We start from the raw sequence: 23,537 nt of genomic DNA on the forward strand, positions 1-23,537 counted from the left end.
AGTAAAAGGCATAGCATGGGGAAACCATGAGGATCAGCAAAATCTGAGTGAGTGTAAGACATCTTGATCCTCTGACAGTTATGCAGGGAATCCCGGAGGACTCCCTGCACTCACACTCTTGATGCATCCTGCCCTTTCTTGAATAGAGATAAAGCAACGATGCCCTTTAAACAACCAGAAAAAAAAAAGAGTGATGTGATGTCCTTCTGAAAGACAGTTTTAAAAAAATGTAATGGTCTTTGCCCTCTGAGTTCTGTGGCTCTGTGCAATTACTCACCAGCCTCTGCCTGCATCTCTTGCCTCTCTCCTGACCTGATGCTGTGTCTTGATACCCAAAAGCCTATAGAGAAGCCTTCATGGTGAGAATCACACAAGTGAGCTGAGCTTGGAACTGGATTTTTTATGTCTTTCCTGCAGTCAGAAGGTAGTAGAAGGGTGTTCTCCAACTCCAACAGCAGCTTGACCGAACTTGAGCCTGAAGCACAAGTGTACCATACAAATTCCTGGTCTACAAATATCTGAGACAATAAATGTTTGGTTTTCTCCCATTCTTTTATATGTGTATGGTATGCATGTGTGTAGGCATGGGTAGTCCTCTTTGTGTATGGGTGCATATCCATGTGTGTGTACAGGCACATGGAGGCTCAAGCTTCACATTAGATTTCCTCAGTGTGCCTCCACCTCATGTATTGAGGCAGGATCACTGAATGAAACCCAGAGCTCACCAATTTGGCCAATCTGGCTAGCCATTCTACTCCTGGATTCAAGGTCTCTGCCTCCTGTGCAGGGGGTTTACAGCTGAGCATCCTGCTGAGTCACTTATCCATTCTGGGGATACAAACTCTTGTCCTCACACTTGCCTAGAAAGTGCTTTAAACACTGGGACTTCTGCTCAGCCTCATATTTCTTATTTTAACTGTGATATTTGGTGGTATATTGCTGTAAAGCAATTTCAGCCAATATGCACCAAATCTATTGTTTTTCTAGATACGGAAAAATAAATAATTGCATATTTGATATTTCAATAATATGATGCAAATTTGAGTTTTTTTCTAATCTTATAGCTATGTAGAAACTGGAACTATATCTAAACAAATCATCAAAGAATCCAAACAGCCTATCCAGTCGGGGAGTAACTTTATATAGATTTTTTTTTCACTCAGAAGTATCAGTAAGTGACATGTTGTAGACTCACCACAATAAAATATAAGCAAAGTTATTTTATTTTTGCCCAGTCATAAAGAACCAGGCAAGGCATTGTTGAGAAAGCACTTTGAGTCTCATAACAATAAATCACAGGACAATTTGGGATCAAAGCTCACAAATGAGATCCTTGCACAGAGGCCCAGATCTTCAAAGGCATCGGAGAAAGCATAATAATGGGGACCCTGGGAAAAGGAGGCGTCCACCTGCAGGCAAACATTTAAATAATGCCTTACTAGATACATCTGCAAATGTATTCATCATCTACGTATATGACAGCATTGATCAATCAGATTTGTAAAGCTAGCGTGTGTCTATTTTTCATGTTTTTGTGTGTTGTCATTTCTATCTGTTTAATCATCCAGTGATGAAATGGGTCAGATTAAATGATTTTTGTCTTATTTTACTGAGTTTACTCTATTACCTAAGGGCTATAGATTGCCTAAAGTATCTTTCATTGCAAAACTATGAAATTTTTAGTTCATAGTACAGAAAATATGCCTATCTATTTATCTATTCATCTATCTACTTATTTACCCATCCATCTACTTACCTACCTGCCTGCCTTTCTGCCTGCCTGCCTGTCTACCTTCATGTCTGCCTGCCTGCCTTTCTGCCTATTTATGGTCCTTCCTACCAATCTTGTGCTTCTCTATGCAAGCATGCATCCATCTGCCACTTATCTTTGTATGCATGCATCCATCTGCGTACTTATTTCTTCTCGCATCTATTGTCTAGTTCAGGTCCCAGAGAGTCTCAATTCTTTAGTAGTCCTGGTCATAATAACTCCTAAAAAGTGCATGTGCTATAACTTAGGCTTTGACATGGAAATGTTTAAGATGATGTCAAACTATTCCATAGGTGCTTATTTTAATTAGACATGTTATTAACTATTGTTTGTTGGCCTACCCAGAGAAGACTAAATAAAGAAAGATGAAGAAATATCTATAGAAGTCTGACAGCGATGTGAAGTATCTATCACTATGAACATAGAAGCAGAAATAGTTAAAAAGCAACTGCAGAAGGAGACAAAGCAGTTTCTGAACACTTTAAAGGTAGTGATAAACATTGTGTCCTATTGCAAAGTGCTATGTAATAACTAATATTCACTCTTATCCTCTCAGGATTATTTAAATGTTAGAATATGGTCAGCATATGGAGGGGGACACAGCTGTCCTATACTGACTATCTACTAGTGGTCAAGGGTTTGGAACTGAGAAATGAAACTTTAAAGGTTTGAGCTTCCTCTCTGAGTTCATGTAGACACTAAGAAATGTGTGAGCCAGGATCCAAACTCAGCTCTCCCTGATGGAAAACTCTCCATTCAGTCCAGTGTCTGTTCCACTTGAATGATGTTTGTCATCAATAGTTTAGGAGAAAACAAACAAACAAACAAACAAAAAACAAAACAGGACAAAGCTTAAGACATTCTGGGTGCCTAAGGTTGTCTGGAAGCTGAATTAAGCTTGTTCAACCAATTATCCTTCCAAATGCTATACATACAGATTTCCATCTCTGTGAAGTTCTGGGGGGAGAGTGACACATTTTCTGCTGGACCCAAAGGTACAACAATTGGGATTAGAGTCAACAGAAGGGGCCGTGTGCTGTATCGCCGAGTTTCTCTTGAGAATACTGCAGCCATTGCTATTTGGTTGATTTCCAGGGACGTTGAAAGCATTATATTTGAAGATAAAAATGGAGTGGGTTGCTAAGAACCTGTCTTGTTTCTAAAACCCCTTTGTCTCTAGAATCAGACATATTCTTATATGCAGTCCTTCTAGCAACATATAAATGACTAAGAGGGATTTCTTCAGTAGATGTTTTCCCTCCTTGAAGCACAGCAGAGTTCAGCCCTCTTGTCAGGAGCATTTGGGCACTTTTTGTGTCTTTAATTCTTGTCAGATGGACCCTTGTCTGCGTGTTCAATGCTTAACTACCAAGCCTTCATCATCCCTTCATACTTTTATGCTTAATATTTATTAAAACCCCCTTTGCAGTGAAAGCCCTCATCTACCATCTGAAATCTAATATCCTTGACATTTTGTAGATAGCAGTTGTGAACTAATAATATACAGTGCTATTTGAAATCATCATTCCTCATGCTATATATAAAATTAATTTTTTCCTTTTGATTTTTAATGTACTTCTCTTATTCTATTCAAAGAACAGTAGGGTGCCTTGCCAATGATAATTTTGACCATCCTCGGCAAATTGCTGTTCAAAATGGACCGAATGGTGTTTTTATGATCATTTCTATTAAATTTCTTGTGATATCATTTATGGATTAAAAGATAACTAAGGGGGTAAAAATAAACTCAAAGGAACCTATAATCAAAGATTTATTTCTTACTCAAACAGGAGTGAAAGAAAACTAACTCACCTTATATAATTAAAAGTAAATATCTACCAGAAATTTTCCATTGCTCAATGCTTGGGCCGTGCAGTTAAGATCCCGCTTGCCCATTCTCCTCAGCAGGCCCAATGTTAGGCTCCAGAATATTTTTTTTTAGGAACAATAAGAGTGATTCATTTTTAAAAATCAAATAATAAAGCAAACTTTTAGGTCAAATACAATGGTTTTTTGAATATTACTATATTCATCTTTATAGCAATGCAATCATTAAATGTAATTTTAAAGATTTTAGTGGAGTCAGTACCTCCCTGCCCCCAGCCAGGGAAGCAGCCCCCAAAGTCAACCGGAGCTTTCTAGGAACCCACAGGCCACTCCAGCCAGGGACTCAGAACAGTGCTTTGCTCAGCTATCATTAGAGAAGCTTCCTCCTGCAGCAGAGACGGGAACAAACGCAGAGACGCACAGCCAGACATTATGAAGTGAGAGACTTTAGAACTGAATGGAGAAGTGAACACATGCCCCATGCCCAACCTGGAAGCACTCTTTAATTAGTAATCACTTGCAAATTAAACGTGGTCCCCTCTGTGGGCGTGTCACTGGAGAAACAACCTACTCTTCAGGGCAGGTTACATGCTCAGAAGTTGACAGCCAATGGAAAATGGACGCAATGGTATCTCAGGTGGTTCCTTATCTTATAATGCTGGGTCAGGGCCTTTCTTATCCTTTTCTTTTAAATTATCATTTAATTATTTTATTTTATTTATATTTTTTCTCTTTTATCCTACAGGTCCTTTGACTGTATATTATGGCCTCCAGTTTTGTCTTTTTAAGGGATGCCCAGTCTGTGAACAGGTGAAGCTCCGTTTCGTATGCCTTCTCTTGGGCTCTTTCCCTTCTGTCTGTTGGTTGGTTTTATTTTTATTTTATTATATTTTATTTTATTACTATTCCTTAGAAGCATGTTTGTTTTCTAATGAGAGACAGAAACAGTGTGTCTGGATGAGAAGGAAGGTAGGTAGGAACTGGGAGGAGCAGAGGGAGGAGAAACCATAGTCAGGATGTATTATGTAAGAAAATGTTGGGGGCCAACTTTTAGCAGAAAGCGGCTATCAGCTTAGCAGCCATCTTGAGCCATATACCCTGACATGAGACTTGGATTACAATAGCCTACAACAGCTGAGCACACTCCGATAATCTTGGTTTAGATACCTTGGGTGTGTGAGATTAAAGGTGTGTGAGATTAAAGGTGTGTAATTTAAGAGTGTGACTTAGAAGTGTAGAGATCAGATTTAGAGACAAGACCTAAGGGCATGATTAAAGGCGTGGCCTGAAGTCGTGGCTTAGAAGTGAGACATATAAAAGGCAGAGGCAGACGATGAGAGAATCAGACACTTCAGGGAGACTGAAGAATAAACAGGATTGAATCACACTCTGTCTGGCCTCACTCTCTCTCTTGCTGAACCCCGACCCGAGGACTGGAGTGGCAGCTTGGGCCGGGATACAGTGGCCGCAGCCCGGGCCTCAACATTTTGCTCGGGCCGCAACATTTTAGGCCACCCAAAGTGGGGCAGCCTAGGCCCCAACATTTTTGGCGCCTGAACCTGGGCTAGTGCGGTTCTCAACATTTTTGGCCGCCCGAACGTGGGGCTAGTGTGGCTTTCAACAAGAAAACAATATATTTTCAATAAAGGAAAAGACTTTTTTTTTTTTAGAGGCAGTACTGCGACTTTATTTGATATTCAGGTTAGTTCTCATCCACATTGACCATCTGTAGATTTTGAATGTGGTAACAGGCACGGAAGTTACCAATGTGTAGAGCTTGTTTGGTGAATCCTCCTCTTCATTACGTTTTCTGGACAAACGTACTCGGACGGCATATGGAACATTCCTTATTCCCTTGGCCCAGACGGCTTTACTGAGCCTGGTGTCGATGCGCACCTCTGGAGTCCCCATTTCCTTCATGGCAAACTTCCAAATTTCTTTGAGTGCCCAAGGAGCACGCTTCTTGAAGCCCACTCCCTGGATGCGCGTGTTACTGTTGATGGTGTATTCTTGGGTCACCACCTCGTTGATGGCAGAACGGCCCTTCTTCTCGCCACCCTTCTTTGCGGGAGCCATTCTGCCGGGCTCAAGTTGGAAAGCCAAGAAAACAGGTTTTTGTTTTTGTTTTTCAAGACAGGGTTTCTCTGTGTAGTCCTGGCTGTCCTAGAACTCACTCTGTAGACCAGGCTGGCCTCGAACTCAGAAATCCGCCTGCCTCTGCCTCCCAAGTGCTGGGATTAAAGGCGTGCGCCACCACCGCCCGGCCAAGAAAACAGCTTTTAAAAGCAGAGATTAAACAAGTTTAGAAATTAAAGACAGAGAGAGGGATGGAGGGAGGGGAGAGAGAGAGAAATTTGTGGAGAAAGAAGGCCATGAAGACAAAGCATGGCATCATAACGACTTATTCAGTGTATCAGGATTCACTAAACTGTGTGAAAACTGATGTGTGTGTGTGAGGTGGGGCAGTGGGAGGAATGGCGAGTTAGACAGCATGAGGAAGGACCAGCTTTTACCCTCAAGAGATTGCATGAATGGAGGACAGGTGAATTGATTCCTTAGGCACTATGCTAAGTTATGTTGTACAGCTGTAGCCAATGAGCAGGGAAAGTGCCAGGAATGGAGTGAAAAGCTCACCTTTTGGGTGAGTAGAGGGATGGTCTGCAAAGGACACGAAAGCTGCAGTGTCTTGAGAAGGGGCCTGTGTTCTTCATGGAGAGGTGGCATGTACAAAGGCCTTCCAGTGTGATTGACACTGGTGTTTTCCAGATGACTGAACTCAAGGTAGTTTAAATGGCTTCACCAAGTGTACACAGACTCCCTCATTGTGTGGAAATGGTGGGCGGGGACTGAGCAGGAAGAAAGCCTAAATTACACCACCCACCCTTCCATACCACCCAGAATGTGCTGTAGTCCATGTGGCATGGCCTTGTTGTGAATGCTTTCCCATCTCTCCTCACTACAATTCCATCTCCTGGACGCTGCACCCTCGGGGATTTCTGGGAACTTGCCTCCTGACAGCAGTTCTTTCCAGGCTCCCTTCCTCTGACTGCTCTGCTCTCCACTCAACGCTGACTTTATTTAAAAGCTAGCCCAGCTCAGGCAGACATCCATGGTCAAGACAGCTCAAATCTGAGAAGGACCTGTGGGATTCTTTTAGACATGGAGGTTCAAGTTACAGTAAAATAGAAGTGGAGAGGGATCAGGAAATGTTTTCCTCCCACTCAGGAGAAACAGAAGCAAAATGGACCCTATTTTGTGTGGTGTATCACATTAAATAACTAATTGCTATCTTTCAAAATCAGTGTATAAGCATGGACTGACTAGACCCACTTGAGGTCAATGTGACAATTCAATTTCACCATTTGATTTGCTTAGACATTGATGTGTATTTTCTCATGTGAACTTTTGTTCTTCTTTGGTAATCTTACAATAATTTCCCAAGAGATTTTAGCCAATGTCTCAGCAGACTAGGATGCCCTTAGGTACTTACTCATCTGAGTTTGTGTCCCCATTGTCATGAAAATGATTTACTTGCACTAGAGAGAATATAAAAATTATGGCAAGACAAGAATACAACTAGCCTTGGACTGTATTTAGCCTTTCAGGAAGATTCTGTAGCATAATTCCTGTGCTTTTGATTCCTTGAGATGGTGCTCTGGGGTTGCGGTGGGCCACACTTGTGAGGGATCTAGGAAGAACCTTGGCAGAGCCAAGTCTGGCCTTGACCTGTCGTGTTATTGAGGCAGTGGGGACCATGTTGCCAACCCCTTCCAACCCCTTCTCCATGGCAAGTCATCTTGTATGACCTGCTACAGAATTGGGTGTCACCCGAATCCAGATGGCAGTTCCCTAGAGAAAAGAATTGCTTTGAGTCATTATTGAGATACTATATAAAGGGAACGTGACATAGGTCAGAGCACCAATAGTGTGTATTCCAGCTTCCCCGTTTGCTCTTCTTTCTAGAGAGCAAAACACCAACAACACCAGCAACACCATCAACAATAACAACATTAACAACAACAGAAACAACCATAGCAACAACAACAACTGCAGTAACAACAGCAACCAGACCAACAGCAGCAGCAGCAGCAGCACAAGTCAGATCTAAAGAACTGATCTTTTCCAGTAAAAATCTGACTTCTACTAGCTCATAAATTCCCTCACATTATTCCCACAAAACCCTCCTAACCTTGTGTCTATTCTGGCCTCTGTTCTAAGCAAGGCAGACTTAATGTTCCAACAAACGATTCCTTTCTTCCAATGCCTTGCTTTGCTATCTCAGAGGATTGCTGCTCTTGGTGAGAAAAATGTTCCATGGGCCATTGGATATGAGATTGCTTGTAGGATTTTAAAGATAAATACTGCAGTATCCAATCCTGACACTAAATAGCCACAGTAACTGAGGAAAACTTCAGTCTCTAGAAACAATTCCCCCAACGCACAAAAAACCCCACACCCTTACAAATGATTCCTCTGTAGGTCACATCAAGAGGCAAGTCTCATATTAAGACCTTATCAAGGATATACGTATCTGCTTTTGTGCAGAGACATAGTTCTGAACTTAAAATCCAATGTACATAGTCACATGGGTCTGGTAGATCCTAAAGACACACTTCCTTTGGATTATCCAAAGTCATCTTGCTGATTCCAGTTGGAGTTTGAACCTTGGTGGTCTATGCACTTTCTGTTACCTCACATGGCCTGCATGCTTGTCCCTGTCCCCGTCACCTCACCGAAAGGCATTCACAGTTTACTGTCCCTGGCCCCTCTTTTTACTCCAGTAAATCCATGCTGCCTTCCTCAAAATCCATGCTCTGTAGCTGGGTTTAGACCTAGCAGTAACAAGTACAGACTTTGTGCTTAGGGAAGCTTCGCCAAGGATGATAGAAAGCAAGGAAAACGTGGTTCCAACCTCTGCAGTCCACCTTTACCCGCTGTTGGGGTTGGTGTCTTCTCTTCCTTATTTGGTATGCAGTGTGGTGTTTAGAGTACTGCAGCAGTTTATAAGAAATATTTGCCAGAGGCTTCATGTATATACTTGAAGATCTTGAGGCTGAGCTTGGATCTGACTCAATCAGACCAAATGCTATAACATCTCTGTGGCTGTGCACAGGGTGCCATCAATACATACTTAGAGGAACATAATTACTAATGATAGCTTCTAATAAAACGGGGGTCAAAACATCCATAATGTCTATTTTTTTCTTGACTTTATACATTATTCCATTACATTTTAAAATATGACACACTTTTAACGTATTTGGCCGGAAAAGAAAAGCAATTAACAAATGAACACCCAACAATGTGTCTTTGAGAAATTATTTTATCATGTAGCCTCTGTAATTAAAAAAATGTAACCCCCAGACTGTGTTTGAGCTCATGACAATTTAAATAAGGAGTAAAAATGTATATATTTCCCTCAGACTTCTCTCTCTCTCTCTCTCTCTCTCTCTCTCTCTCTCTCTCTCTCTCTCTCCATGCCCGTAGATCTTTCCTAACTTGTAGATTTACTAATACCTTTTCTACTGAATTTATGAGAAACAATATACTAAGAATAGAGAAGTCAGGTGAGAGCCAGCCTATGGACTGCAGCACAATCTCCCTACCCCCGCCCCCCCAGGACATCCTTGGGAGGTGGAAGGAAAAGGAGAGCAGAGACTCCAGCCAGCCCTACTCACTATGTTAATATTTTTAGTGGGTTTGCCCTGATGAGAATTCAGGAGGGAGAAATTGGTCATTTCCATTCCCTCTCAACTGATAAGGGGCGGTCAGTGAGACTCAATATGCCCCAGATGATTACGGGTTTGGGCTTTGCTGCCCACATGACTCAACGAGGCCACAATTTCTGATAATCTCACCCCTCAGGGGTAGAGAGAGGGAACTGGGAAGCAGTTAGTCTCGTCCTAATTCTGAACCACAAGGGGAAATTGGTTGATGATGCGGAGTGATTGAATCCCTGGGGGACGAGTCTTTGCCATGTCATCTTCCAGCTTCAAGCACGAATGAGAAGACCATCCTGTGACAGCATTATCCTTGGGGCTTCGGGAGGACTGGGGTCTAAGAAGGATGGATAGCTGACTGACATAACCAACCCTACAGCAAAATTCTGAACGGGAAAAGGTTTAGGAAAACTGGAAAGCAACGAAGGATTGGGTTTTACTACGTGGCTTTAAGTGATCTGAGGGAGTGGCAGAATGATTAAATGGTACCCAGGGTAATTCAGAGGACAGGAACCTCAGACAAGCTCGGATTTTAAAAGGGCGCTTACAACCTTTCAATAAAGGAAGCCTAATCTATCCAAGTAATTGTTTCCTTCAGGATAGTGACATCTGTTTAGTCAGAGCCTCCTGCATTGTTTATTCTACGCCTGTTAGTTTACACAGTCAAGTTTGAGATTCATAGTGCTAAATAAAAAGTTAAATGTCTCAGCACCACTCCTGCACCACCTTCAAATTTTGGACACTTGCTGTTTTTTATTGTTTTTATAATCAGTGTCTTGTTAGCATTGATCTGAGTTTTCTGGACGGGTTCTTCTTACATCTCAACACTGTTCTATTTTCAGCCAAGAAGAAAACTCCATGTTTTACAAACATGGTGACAGCGTGCCTTTTAACTTCTAAAGGTAATTCTACTAAGATGTTTGACAACCAGAAGCACTCCACATAATCCTATGGAGTGCAATTGAAATAAGCCTTAGGAACACCAAGCCATACTGTGTGCAGGTTATGAGAAAATGATCGGGGGGCAGGGCTTTCACACTTCAAAAAACTTTTACCTGAAAGTAGTATTTACAGAAAAGTTAGGCTGTACAAACAAGGAGAACCAGAGAGCCCTAACTTCAGAGATCCTAGAATTGATTAAAGTTTTGAAAAAAAATCTAAGAAAAACCTATTTGAAAAGTTATTTGTAGACAGTCATGGTCCAGTGATCCTCCTGCTTCAGCTCTAGGATTAGACAGGATCCATCACACACAGTATTCTAATTACAATGTTTAAGTAGTCAGATGGATTGCAATCTGACGTTCACTTGGCTAAATGCTTTTGGGAAATAAGATACATCTCCCAGTAGCTGTGGTGAACCCTGCTCTAGAAACTGATAAATTTTGTCCAATTTGTCAGGCATTTGCTTCTCTCCTACATGTCTTCACATCCTTGGAGATACCCTTTGAGCTCAACTGATGCTCTTAACAGTGGCCTCTATAGGTCTGAACCATGGCCCTTTGACTTTCTACTGGTCCTCTGCAGAGGGCTTCTAACAATGCCAAGGGACCCATTGCTCTGCTTCCTGTCGAATTTGCTTGTGCAGAAGCTGTCGTATGAAAATCCCCCTGTCAGGTGGCTCAGTCTTTTGGCTCAGTGCCTCTTGGGTTTGATAATTTTTTATTTGGAAAGTGATGTAGCACATAGAAAGAGTGTGTGCTTTGAATGTGTGCTGTGGATGATGGGTAGCATGTCCTCTTAGGCTGTGGTCTTGCTTCTGCAAGGCCTGGGAGCCATGAGACACGAGCATTGAGGCTTTTGGTTGCTGTTGAAATTTTAAATATGTTCTACTGAAATGTGTGCAAGCTTGCACTGCCACAGGCCATCTCACTAGCTACAACTCCAGATTAACGTGAAGAAGTGTTTACTATCGAAGCTCGTCATTCTTGTAGTTGCTCTAGAACTAGAAGAACCTGGATCCACTTCATTCAGTGCCTTTCCCCCATGAAATACTTGCTTTACGCAGCTCATGATCATAACCTGTATCTGTAGCTCCATCCCACTTTGTTCTAAAAACCCTGAATTAATCTGATTGCTAAACATACTGTGGGTTGGCACAACTCTATCTTTCTGAGTGATTGCCTCCAGCCCTTAATGCTATTCTGTGTCAAGCAAATGTTTACATTGCTATCAGAAGTCTGTTCATGTGTCCCTGTCATGAATGTTTCCCAAGTCTCTCAGGCAGCACTACTAAGGCTTTTACTCAGTATAATGCCAGATGCTTTTATAGTTTGCTCACACAGTCAGTGCTACACCATGTTTTGATAATCAACTACTATGTAAGGTAGATGGTATGATTCACCCATAATTTGTTATTCTCTTAGCCTATAGGCTCTGGGAGGACAATGACAAGGAAAAGAGATTTGATTTGCAGCAGCAACCAAAGACCAAAGAATCCTGAGACCAGAGATTTTTATATAAAACTTTATATTAAGACAAAGAATATGTCACACATAGGAACATAGTGGCTAAAGAGTGGGATTTGGGATTGAGAAGGCTTCATTGAGGGCAAATACTTGAGCCAAGACTCTGAAACGTTCATGGAGGCAGTAACAGTGTGTATGTTTGTATAACTCAACACACAGAGCACAGTAGTCACTCAACTAAAGCTCATAGGATCAATGGATGACTGATTGATCTAGTCTCTGCCAAAGGTAATTTGAGAACCTTATTAGAGTTTAAATTCTGAGAACTCATCACAACAGATTTACGGTCCTATAATACTGAAATTAAAATTTAATGAATGCACACATAACAGATGATCTTGAAAATTGTTTTAAACTATCCTCCCAACCCACCAACTAAAGGAATTTGCATTGTTCTAGGTGAGTTGAAAGAATCTCTGGCCATGAAAATTCTTTGGGAGCTTAGAGTGTACTTCTTCTTTGTTGATGATCAAAGTTCTCTGTGTCAGGCTCTCTGTGAAGTATTTTTAATGGAAGAGAACTGTAACTCTGGGTTCTCATTTCTCCAAAGTTCTGAGCATCCAGTAACATGGTATGGGGCAGTAGGTAGGAGGACTTAACTCCTTTTCTCCAGCACAGAATGAATCTGGAGAGTCCTCTTAAGTGAAAACTTCCTCTGCAATGGGCTAAGGACTTTGTTGCAATGTTTTAGACAATCATTCTGTTGGATTCTCTCCCTTCTCTTCCACCATGGTGGATTTCCAACAGAATTCCCTCATAAGCTTCTACCGTTTTACAACCTTTTTAAAAGTTGGCTTCACAAAGAAGTTGATTTGAAGGAGGGTCTAAGGAAATTTAATAAATAGCATCTTTTTCTGTATGAGTTCTCACTATACTTCAAAATAAGGAAAAAGAATTTCAATGCTAAGATTTGATTTGTGTGTCTGTCTCCCAGCTGTTTATGTGATTGAAGCTCGGTTTCAGTATGAAGTTAAGAAGTGACACAATATTTAAAGGTGGAGCTTAGGGCCTGGAGAGATGCCTCACCAGTTAAGAGGGCTAACAGCTCTTGAAGAGGACCTAAGTATATTTCCCAACACTCATGTAGGGAAGCTCACAACCTCCAGTAATTCTAGATCTAGGGCATTCCATGTGTCTTAGTTAGGGGTTTACTGCTGTGAACAGGCACTGTGACCAATGCAAGTCTTATAAAGAACAACATTTAATTGGGGCTGGCTTAGAGGTTCAAAGATTCAGTTCATTATCATCAAGGCAGGAGCATGGCAGCATCAAGGTAGGCATAGTGTAAGTAGAGCTATAGGTTCTACATCTTCATCTGAAGGCTGCTAACAGAATACTGACTTCGAGGCATCTAGGATGAAGGTTTTATAGCCCATACCCATAGTGACACACCTACTCCAACAAGGCCACACCTACTCCAAAAGGGCCACATCTCGTAACAGTGTCACTTCCTGGGCCTTGCACATACAAACCATTACACCATGTCTTCTTCCGACCATTGTGGGTACCTGTAATCATGTAAACATACCCCATGCATAAGCACATGTGCACACATGCTCCTCCCCACATGCACGGACATGCAGAAAATTAAAAATAAAAGCCAAAGTTTTAAAAATGGTGTGGAACATAATGGGAGGTCATTGGAAGTGTTGCCAATCAATCGAAGGGTTGATTCACTCTTGAGAGACGTCCATTAACTCCTGCAAGATTGAATTGCTTTAAAAGGACAAGATGCTCCCTCCTCATTCATTCTGGATTCTGGAGTTTGGTCTAGTTGGAGTTTTTTTATTCTTACTCCCCTGCCATCATCAGACCACTTACCAGGATGTGTCACAGTCGGGGGTGGTGGTGGGGGGAGAGCAAGGTGTGTTCAGCTCCTAGACTCCCTAAGAGAATGTCAGTGTGAGAGTGGAATTCAGAGATGTGGTGGCAGGGGATTCAAGATGGCTTCTTACACACACACACACACACACACACACACACACACACACACACACACAGAGAGAGAGAGAGAGAGAGAGAGAGAGAGAGAGAGAGAGAGAGAGCCCTTCACTGACAAGTTCCAATTGCAAGCAGCAGCTTCCATCTCTCCAGTCTCTCCAGCCACAACCTCAGCCACAAAACTTTGCCTCTGCTTAAAGAAGCTGCAGTGGCAGGAGCTCTGACTGGGCTGGGAGTCTGTCTCTGTAGGGTAGCTGATGTGCATTCTGCATTTGCCTTGTTGTGGATATATTAGAAAGGCTTGGTAGAATTACCAGTGGTCCTCTTATGAATGAAAAGCAGAAAAACAGAGAGAATTTTTAGTGCCCTTGTCTAAGGCTTCAGGAAGAATTCCTTTGATATCTACTCCTCCGTGCTGGACTGCTCAGACATGTCCGTGGAAACCGTTTCAATGGAAAACTGATGCACTTACACATGTTCATTTAACTAGACAACCCTTATTCTGTGCATATGCTAATTTATAAATATTCGGAAGTATGGAGAAAGCAAAGCTAGTAAGAGACATTTCTTTTCTTCCCATAAAATTTATTATACAAAAATACTGAATCAGAGGTGAGTTTTAAGAGAACATGAATCTGTTTTGTGAATGTTTTATCAGTGCAGCACGCTTTGTATTAGCACCACGAGTGTTCCATTAATATTGGTGGTAGTTTTAGGAGGTCTGGGAATTAAACTGAGGATATTCTGAATACTAGGTATCCCAACCCCCACTCATTATTTGTTCTGTTTTAAGGACATTTTAATGTTGCATTGATATTTCTTTTCATTTATCCACGGATATTTATTTAGCTCAGTTTTCCTACTAGCGCTTAATTTTTAAAAATTGGCAGATACAGGCTGGAAAGATGGCTCAGCAGTTAAGAGCACTGACTGTACTTCTAGAGGACCTGGGCTCAATTCCCAGCACCCACGTAGCTGCTAACTGTTGCTTAATTCTAGTTCCAAGGGATTCAACATTCTGCACTGGTTTGTGTATGCTCTGCACAAATGTGTTTAAACACTTTATACATAAAATAAAAATAAACAATATATTTTTAAAAATGGCAGATATATTAGTAAACTAAAAGAAAATGAAGTAAGTTATTTTAAAGCTTCTAATGCCTTTCTTGTTTTCAGTAAACCATTGGGGGAGTGGACCTTTAACTACACTCTGAAGTCGGATGTCTTTTTCAGTGCGCCTGCGTATCAGATTTCAGTCCATACTGTGAACGCTGATGAGTCTGGGAGTGTCACAGCAGGTACCGCATCTGGAAGGCTTGGAGTGGGAATCACTTAGTGAGCACTTAAAAACTGTTGATGCGCTAATCCGGTTTACCATGGTGAATGTGTGGTGATGGACAACTGTGGAAACCCACTTCCTTTCTCCCTCGTGGAGCCTTCACAGAGAACTGGCTCAGCTTGAACAGAGGCGAACACCTTTGGCCGCTGAATTCGGTCTTAGATTTGCTTCCGATCTTTCTTACGGATGTTGCTTAAAGAAGTTGTGTGGTTTTTATTATTTATTTTTTTTAAATAGATGACCTTATAAATGAGGACCACAGGATAGGATGAGATGATTATTTCTGCTTGGCCCGTTGGGAGCATATCCAGCCTTCCAGCCTTCACTGAAACCATGATTAGGATAGCTATCACGAAGCTGAGCCTGGGCTGTATTGCAGTAATGAGGTTGTGGAACAACATACATTCTGCTTCTTTAGGCTTCAAAAAACAATTCCCAAATAAATCTTATGCTTGTTTATATTGTATGAAACCACGAACTCCCGTGCATACATAAAAGGACAATGTCAGGGAAGGGAAAATTAAACCTCGGAGATTGCATTGGGGGTCATCAGTAAGAAGGAGAGTTAAAAAGAAAGAAAAATGACAAAAACTTAAAGCAGGACTGGAGAGAGAACTAAGGAGTTAAGAGTACTGGCAGCTCTTTCAGAAGACCCTGGTTCAGTTCCCAGCACCCACCGCAGCTCACAACAGTCTGAACTCATGTTTCAGGGCATCTGACACCCTCACACAGACATACATGTAGACCAAATAACAGTGTGCAAAAAAAATAAAAATCAAATAGCCTTATAAATCACAACCACACTGACTACAACCACAGACAGACTACAATTGCTACACTAAACAAACCAAGCATTGACAAGTACACAGTGTGAATAGAAGATTTGTATTTCTCATGGGAGTAGTAATTGGTTCAATTCCTTAGAAAAAGTATTTGGCAATAAATATTGAAGATAAATGTGCTATCATCTGGAGTCTGGAAAGATGGATTAGTGGCATCTTGCTACTCTTACACAGGACCAGGTTCAGTTCCCACCACCCTCAGGGTGACGGACAACCATGTGTAACTCCAGTTCTAGGAGATCTGATATCCTCTTCTTACATCTGCTGGCATTTACATGCTACACACACACACACACACACACACACACACTCACGGGCAAAGCATCCATATACATAAAATAAAAAAGAAATAAATCTTTAAAAATCTACTACTATTTTATTATGCAATAATTATATCCCAAGTTAAATATTGAAAATCATTTACTATTTCCATACACACACACACACACACACACACACACACACACACAGAAAGAGTGAGAGAGAGAGAGTGAGAGAGAAAGAGAGAGAGAGAGGAAATCATAGAACGTATATAGAAAAGGAAGCTCTCACATATTGTTGATAAGAACTGAAATAGAAGTCAATTTGGAGACCCTCAAAAGGCTAGAATGGAGGTGTGTATGCACTACACTGCTCCGGGGCCTGTATCTCTATATCTGAAGTCTAAGTCGGTCTGCTGCAGAGACCTGCACATTCTTGTTCTGTGATTCTGTTCCTGATAGTCAAGTTACAGAATCAGCCTAGATAGCCATTAGCAGATGAAAGGATAAAGAAAGTAATAGATACATCATACATACATACAGACACACAAACACACACATAAGGAAAATATGATACATGCATACATATGATATATATTAGTTATACTATATTCAATATGGTATATTTCACATATTACTCATGTGCACGTGCACACACACATACATACACACACACACACACACACATATACACAATTGAGTTTTATTTTGTCAAGAAGAATGAAATTATGCCCTTTTAGAAAAATGGATAAGACTGGAGATTATTATGTTAAATGAAAAAAGCCAAACTTAGAAAAATAACATGTTTTCTCTAGCTTTCACTATCTATATGTAAAGTGTATGTGTGTGTGTGTGTTGTGTGTGTGACATATGAACATGTGAGAGGGATTTTTGGAAAATACTGAAGGGACAAGAAAGAGTGGAATGGTGGCTGGTTAATATGTTAAAAGTTTATTATGTACATATGACAATCTCATAACAATTTCTATTACATTGTAATCAATGTATGCTAATTAGAATGTAACTAAAAAACAGAAAACAACCCAAGTCCTTCAACAATTGAATGGACAAACTACAGCTCACACATACGTTTACCACAGTGCAGGAATTAAAATATGAACTGTTGCTATCTGTGAGAACGTGAGTGAGCCTTGCAGACAAAAAGCCGGCCGAAAGCAATCCAGATGCCAGAGAGCAGTTACTGACATCATTAAATGCAGTTCAGGGAGAGGCCAAGCTAACTTAACGGGGACAGAAATAAAAACACCCATCATCTTTGCAGGAGAATATTGAATCTGAAAGGGCATTCAGGAGGGTTTGTCCTACATCTTGATCTTGGTAGTGTTCACATGGTATTTATGTGAGCATCTACTGACCTGTTACTAAGATAGCTGCATATATTGTGTATATATTATATACTTATATATTACATACTTATATATTAAATATATATCACACACACACACACACACACACACACACACACACACACACACACACACACAAACCTAAATAGCAAGCAAAGGTAGCTGGAATTAAATCACATATTACAAATTCTCACTAATACACAAATTTCGGACCAACTTTAGCTTTTGTATTCCAGCTGTCATGTAGATACACCATACCAGTCCATGGCAGCTTCCTGAGATTTCCAAAATGTGACATGCAATTCAAAGCCAGCCGTCTGTGGCTGGGCCAAGAACTTTATAATGCCTGTAATGAAAAAATAATGTATACCAGATCACTCACTCTGGCAAGACTCCCAGCATGTCCGCAGGATGGAGTGTTACACCATACATAATTTTATATAATGTCCTACCTGTCTTTAAATACCCTTTGCCTCTTCTTGCTCCACCATCAGAAATGCATGTTTCTCTCCCCCCACCCAAGTCACTGCTTTATCCAGCTGGAGGCCTGGGTTCATGTGTTCAACCTGTGGCTTTATTGATAAATGATTCAATGGACTTTGCACACTTTCTTCCTTTCTCCATCCTCAGTACTCATGCTGTGTTCTCCTCTCTGAACATTGCTTAACCATCTGTTAACCCAGCCTTCTGCCCAGGGGAGTTAGTAGGGAGGAATGATTTGAAGGTTCTGCCGAAGTACTTTACAGTTGGGGATAGTCCATTAATTGTTGATTTTGTTTGTATTCAGCATTCTGCTTCTATCTGTGGTTTTAATTGATGTAAGCATGCCCAGGGGCTAGTGTTGAGCCCAGCTGCATAAATCAAATAAATAAATAAATAAACAAACAAATAAATACGTGAAGTATGCGTCCCCTGGTATAGATAGATAAGATGGCTTTCTCAATCTTGAGTTTATTTCAACGGTGTTTCTAAGTGCACCCTGCAGTGTGAAAATGAGCGGTGTACATGAAGTTTGCAGAAATACGTGATACGCATCAGCAGCTGAAGATGCAACCACCTCTCTGCTAATATCCCTTTTGCTGGATCTTCCGTATGTGTTACAAATGGACTGGCAAGGTCTCATGGCTTTTCCTCCTTCTTATTTCAGAGTGGTGGGCTGCTTCTCCTGTCTGGTTGTTTCTTTGGAAGACCACTGCTTTTGGCCTTCCTTTAAGATCAACTGTGGAAAGCCAAACCAGGCCAAAATAAGATAAGATAAAATAAAATGAAATAATGAGAGGAAACTGAAAATATAATGAGCATCCATGGGACAGTGGGGACATTTCTGAATTGTCCTTCTGTCGGAAGAGGAGCTGGCAAGGCTGCATTGGTATGCAGACTATTGCCTGAGTGCAGAGCTATTGACAGAAGAGGTAGGCAGCTCAGGGCTACAGGGTCTGAACAAAGACTGGGGTTGTGTTTCTAGACTCCTCGACTTCCTGTGAGAATAAGGTGTCCAGGTAACAGCTGTTTCATGAACTTATGGACCAGAGTGAGCAGTTGGGCCAGGTGGAGATCAAGCAAGAACTGGTTGTAGTTGGGCCTCCATCAACCCTCTGACCTGGAGGGAGGAATAGAGGATTGTTACAGGGTCTTGCGATTTGGATTGTTTTTTCCTGCAAGGGCCATGGCTCCTGCAAACATCCAGAAGTAGTTATCAGTGGATTATCTGGAGGTTGGTATGTGATTTTATGGGTCTTTGCTGTCTTGGAACAGGCCACACTTCTGTCACAAATACTGAGAGTGGATTAAAGGTTTGGAGGAAGGTCCTGACTAAGCTGACTGCCTTATGTGTCAGAAAGGCAATTTAGTATAATAGAAAGAAGTTGAGCTTTGAATCCTGAAAGACATGAGTTTGAAACCTGGCCCTGCCACTTATTGGCTGAGTGACCTTGGGTCTTCAACCTCCATTAACTTATCTGATTGAACACAAACAGTACTGCTCATTTCTCAGGGTTAAATGAGATGCTATCTATGCCTGGCACATAGTTAAGGGTCAAGAAATGTTCATTACTCTCCAACCCCCGAGCTTCATAATCTAATCCACCTTCTATGGAGCAAACTTGTGAATATTTATATACGCTCATTCAGCCACTGTGCAGGCGGTTCTTTGTTCATTAAATTTCCTCTGGCTGGATGTGATTCCCCAGGCCAGTTCGTGGCTGCCTCTTCAGAGCCTAATTCCACCACCTAATGTGTTTACTATAACACTCAGCTTTGCATCAACCACAAATTTGATCAGTATGTTGTCCATTTCCTCATCCTAATTGCTAATAAATATATTGCAGGTGTTTCATTAGACTAGCTTCAGAGTCCTTTGGAGTTTAAGCTCATATATACATATACCACAATACTCAGATGTTCAAAGAATATGTAGGGTTTTTTTTTTTCATTTGAAAGAAGAGATCTCATCTTCTTCATGAGCTGCCCACCCTAACGTGTTGCAGGTAAGAATAACTTTATTTTGTCTTATGTGTTCATGTGTACCTGTGAGGTATATGCATATATGAATGGTACTAGAGGTAAATGTTAGATTTCCTTCCTTGGGATCCATCCCTTATTATTTTGAGATAGACTCTCTCATCAGTCTGGTGCTCCCTAATACTGTCAGTGAGCCTCAGGGATCCATCTCTGGCTTAGCAGTATTGGGATTATGAACAGACACTAACACTCCTGGATTTTTATGTGGGCTATATGGGGAGTCAATCTTAGGTCCTTATGTTTTGCACAGCAAGCCATTTGCTGACTGAACTATCTTGCCTTGTCCCCAAATAACTTCATTTTAAACTTCCCAACATTTCATATTTTTAAATGTTTTTACTAGACTACCTAACGGAGATGAGTCTGAGGTCTGGACTCTCTCTGTTCTTCAAGATGGCACCAGAGTAGCGTATAGAGCTTGACAGAGTTGGATTAGAAACTTGGGGTTGATGCTGCTAATATTAGGCTAAATTTTAGACTAGTCTTTACTGCATTTTAGTATTTGAGTGGAACGACTCTGGTCCCATACTCTGCTACTGTCCAGGCTGAAGGTTTTGGTACAAGTAACTCAGCATCTGCTCTCTTGTATGGTTAAGACCATTGGAGAACTCAGCTATATCCTTTGTGGACATGGACTCACACTTACCATCTGGGCCTTGTAGATCCTCCAAGGGCTGGCTCTAATGTCCACTGGCTCTGCTTTGGAGGTCTAGGCTGTAGCCTTTGGGGACAGGGTCCTTGTGGACCTTTCAGTATTCCTATTGAGAATTTTACTCTAGGAAGATGCTAAACTTCGTGGACCTGGAGTCATCTGTGCAGCTTTGATAACCAACTATTCCATCTACCAGCTGAGTGACCTCTGCAGAGCTACTTACTTATAATGCTGGTCTCCGTTGGCCCATCTCTGCCCCAGTTGTCCAGATGGTTGGCCGTGACAGCCCCTGAGAAGAAGAAAAGCTCCATTTTCTAGGAGTCTTCAGCCTTGCACTCTCTGTTACCCTGTCACCCCTCCCAGATGGGAGCCTGTGGTCACATTTTCCCCATGAACACTTTTCATACTGTCTCCTATCTTTTTCTTCTACAGTAACCAGATGGGACAAGCTTCCTTCTTCTATCTTTCTGGAAAGCAACCTCCCCCCCCCTTAAAACTGTTATCTAGTGCCTCATGTCTGAGACTGTTTGTTTGTTAATGGAAGCTTAATATCATTATAATTCTTTTATCTACCAGAAGAAATTTGATTCTCAAGTCTATTTCCAGCCTGTCAACTCGAAACAGAACTCAGCTTTGAAGCGATGCAGAATGGTCCTCAAGTGGATAAATAGCATTGATTCAGTGAGGGGAATATATGAAACAACCGGACATATGGAGATGTAAAAATACTTAAGCATGTATTATTAATAAAATTGGTTCTCTGACGATTTCATACAAGTATGTAACACATTCTGGTCACTCTGTCCCTCCGACCCTCATCACTCCCTTAGTCACTGTGACTTTTCTGTCAAATTCATAATTTTTTGTTTGTTTTTTATGCACCACAGATTTTACCTAGTGCTTCATTTATGAACACAGGCCTGGAACTAAGAATCAGTGTCTGGAGGACTCGCCAGGGAACACACCGGTGTTCTACAGCACTAAATAGCACTAAATGCTATACCTACCTCAATCCTAGAGTCTGTTAGTCACCAATAGTGTGATGATAAGTGGTAAGGCCCCTTGGGCTCCTTGACCACCTATCAGTGACTATTGGGTTGACTTGACTTGTGCAGGCCTAGTGTTCCCTGGTCGCTGTGAGGTTATGCTTGCTCATAGGTGTGCCATGCTAAAGACATGGTAGTTTGCATCCTTTCCCGTATGTTTTGGACTTAGCAGTCTTTCAGATTCCTCTTCTTCAAGTATTGTTAGAGCTATCCCTATAATACCAACGGCATGGTGTCATTTTAAATATAGACAACATGCAAGTGGAAGCGAGCCTATCTAGGAGAGTAGAGTTGGTGCTTTGGAGAGAATGTGCTCAAAGTACATTATATGCTCCTCTGAAAATGGCCATAAGTAATCCTGTTGTACTGATGACTTTTTTAGCTATAATACCTTGGTCAAAGCAACTTAAGGAAAAAAGGACTGATTTTGGTTAATATTACCAGGAATGTGGTCCATTATGGTGAGGAAAACATTGCAACAGGCAGAGAAAGCATGCTGGCAGGGGCAGGTAGATGGCTGGTCGCATTGCATCTGCATTTAGAAAGCAGGGTGGCAGCTGGGGGAGAGCAGGGGGGGGGGCGGCAGTAAATGAGGCCAGGCTATAAAATCTTAAAATTTGCCTCCACTGACCTACTTCCTCCAGCAAATCACCACTTCCTAAATGTTCCACAAACTTCCCTAAAAGTGCAACTAGCTGAAGTAGTCAACCATTCAAACACGTGAGCCCATGGGACATTTAACTTTCATTCCATAATATGTGTATAATATGACATGTATATAATAAAGTAGAAAAAAGTTTTTCAGAGGTCTTGCTTCTGCTCACTGCTGTAAGAAATGTGGCCTAGAGCAACTGTTAAAGAAAAGTTTGAGTTTTATAATTATGAAACATGAGAGTGTCAGGATTTATTTCCTACTACTGTGATAAGAAATGAGAATGTCAAAGGTCATGGTAAGTGTTCATCTATTTGGTATCTGAGGCTGCAGAAGGAAATATACAGATATTTCACCGTTGGAGACTGTTATGAGGCGCAGACAGTTTAGGAGGTAGTTAGATGAATTGCTAGAACAGATTTGTTCTCCTATCACATGCTACATATTGTGGATATTAGTATCTTCCTTTGTAGAATGAAGGGATGAATGGGTCAGAGAAACCTAGCAGATTAATTGCACAGAGCCAGCCAGCAGTAAACCTAGGACTCTGAGCTTGCTACACATGCTCTTTTCATATGATAGAACTGACACCTTCACCATTCAAGCAAGTGGCAGAAACTCCAGGGACTTGTACCACGAAATCCAGTGAAGGGTTTAAAAAGAATAAAAATAGCATTGAAATCCAACAATAAGTTGGTGTGCCAACATTCGTATCTCTTGGAAGAGAATCTATAGTTTTCCTTAGAGTCTCACTAAAACTCTGACTATAAAAGGTTGGTACTTTGGGTATGTCCTTGAGTGCTATGGATAAGTCCATCTTAGCATGACAGTGGCTGTTCACATTCATTTTCTTGTCCTTTTAGAGGGAAAATTCTAAGCAGGCTAGGTTGGTTGCTGGGCATTGATGAAAGAAGCTTGGGGATGGGCAGACTAGTACTCAAATGAAATACAGTATTTCATATAGTTAATGTTACATTGTCAAAAGCATAGGGCTACCTTCTCTTGCACACCACAGGCTTGAGTGTTGTCCCAAATGCAGTGTCTTGGTCTCTCTACATAGAAAAGTACATATGTAGGGGGTGTTCTGGTTTACTGATGGTGAAAAGGACAATGGTGTGATTTGCTTCATGTCTTA

At 41.3% G+C, this 23,537-nt stretch overlaps 1 pseudogene; it reads right to left on the minus strand.

The window, feature by feature from the left end:
• Positions 1-5,288: 5,288 nt before the first annotated feature.
• On the minus strand, positions 5,289-5,691 carry LOC117707588 (large ribosomal subunit protein eL31 pseudogene; annotated as a pseudogene).
• Between the last annotated feature and the right edge of the window lie 17,846 nt (positions 5,692-23,537).

This window comes from Arvicanthis niloticus, chromosome 4 (assembly GCF_011762505.2).
Source record: "Arvicanthis niloticus isolate mArvNil1 chromosome 4, mArvNil1.pat.X, whole genome shotgun sequence".
Classification (NCBI taxonomy): Eukaryota; Metazoa; Chordata; class Mammalia; order Rodentia; family Muridae; genus Arvicanthis; species Arvicanthis niloticus.